Source organism: Vicugna pacos, chromosome 27, assembly GCF_048564905.1.
Source record: "Vicugna pacos chromosome 27, VicPac4, whole genome shotgun sequence".
NCBI classification, from domain to species: Eukaryota; Metazoa; Chordata; class Mammalia; order Artiodactyla; family Camelidae; genus Vicugna; species Vicugna pacos.
In genome coordinates this window covers 17,237,314-17,238,872 of record NC_133013.1, presented here as the reverse complement: position 1 = coordinate 17,238,872, position 1,559 = coordinate 17,237,314, and the positions used below count along the sequence as shown (strand labels likewise).

The 1,559-nt window shown below is 50.0% G+C and overlaps 1 non-coding gene across 1 annotated transcript; it reads right to left on the bottom strand.

The window, feature by feature from the left end:
* Window positions 1–236: 236 nt before the first annotated feature.
* On the bottom strand, window positions 237–308 carry TRNAT-GGU (transfer RNA threonine (anticodon GGU)). The gene has a single exon. It is a non-coding gene; the product is annotated as a tRNA-Thr (tRNA).
* Between the last annotated feature and the right edge of the window lie 1,251 nt (window positions 309–1,559).

The window sequence follows — 1,559 nt, the reverse complement described above, 5'->3', positions numbered from 1 at the left end:
GAGATTTGAGACAGGAAAGGGATCCCCTAGAGGGTCTGGTTCTAATTCCACGAAAAAAGATGTCTGATTGGTAGGATCTGTTTGAGAATTGAAGACAGTTTTCATTTATAGCCTATATTTTTGAGGGCTATTCAGGTTTGTCTCCCTTGTGCACATATGCATACATTACTATTGGTTTTTGGCAATCAAGTTTAAAAGATATATATATATTTAATTTTTAATGTTTTCTCCTTTAATGGAGGCACTGGGGATTGAACCCAGGACCTCGTGCACACCAAGCACCCGCTCCACCACTGAGCTACACCCCCCACCCACTAAGGGATGTTAATAGAGCTCTTTGCTCAGTGTACCTGTGCTGTGATAGGTTGGATCCTAGAACGCGAGCCTCCTATGTTTCTTATTACCAGATACCCTGACCAAACACAGGGACTGGTCACTTGAAGGGGTAAAAAGAAACCTAGCATGAGCCAAGGGGGCCTGGAATGTTCTAGAATGGGGGTGGTTGCTCTGGTTCCCAGGGAAATGTGACTGGAGTTTAAACTGCAGCTTCACATCTGCCAGAGGACAGGGGATGCTCTCCATGGACAGAATCTGAAGATGGGTGATGTCCGACCAGCCCCTGAGGGAGGGGATGTGAGAGGCTGAGGGGCCAACTCCTCCTTCAGAGGCAGGGGCCCATCTGAGGGTCCTGTCTCTTTAGGCTGGGCTGGTGCATAAAGAAGTGAGCCCTGGGGGCTCTGCCTGAGGTCCAGAGAACCCCAGAGTGGGAGCGGGCTTAGAGACCTCTGGCTCTTCCTCTCCATCTTCTATGCTGGGAAAATGGATACCTGCTATGGGAAAGAATCTAGTGATAATCTAGCAGAGCCCAATGCAGGGAAGAGTCTCATGGTGAAGCTGAGGCCTTTCGAGGAGCTGGGAAACCCTGAAAACAGCACAAAATTAGAACGGGTGTGTGCATTTCCCAGAGGAATGGTTCTGGGGAGCTTTCTATGCATTTGCAAGAAGTCTGCATCCTGAACGGTTCAGAAGAATGGCTGATCTAATGGTGGACCCCGAACTAACAGGGGGGCAGGGATCTGAGGCGTCCACTAGCACAAGGATGGGGTGGGAGGGCACCTGCTGCCAGCCAGAGGAGGGAAATGGAAGCAGCCCCGTCTGGTGAGAGCCCTGGTCTAAACAGCACTCCGTCCTCTGCTGTCCCCACCCCCTCCCACCCCCGAAGAAACGCAGGGCTCAGTTGATGAGCTGTGTTTGTGGCCAGACCAGAGCCCTTTTGTTAAGCAAACACAGCAGCCCTCCATTTAGCAGAAATAGCTCTGGAGCAAAGAGGGAGTGAGTGTGTCTGCAAACCCATTTGCCGTTTAGGTGTCAGAAATAAATTTTACCACTGGAGTCTGTAGCATCTGATTAGTGAATTATTCAGTTGGGATATTGCGTTCCCTCTGACCTCATTAGTAACCCTGAGGTGAGAGGGATGCATTAGAGTAACCACTAGGCTGTCACGGAGGAGCAGAGTGGGGGCATTAAAGTGGATTAAAGTGCTTTACCAAGAACTACAG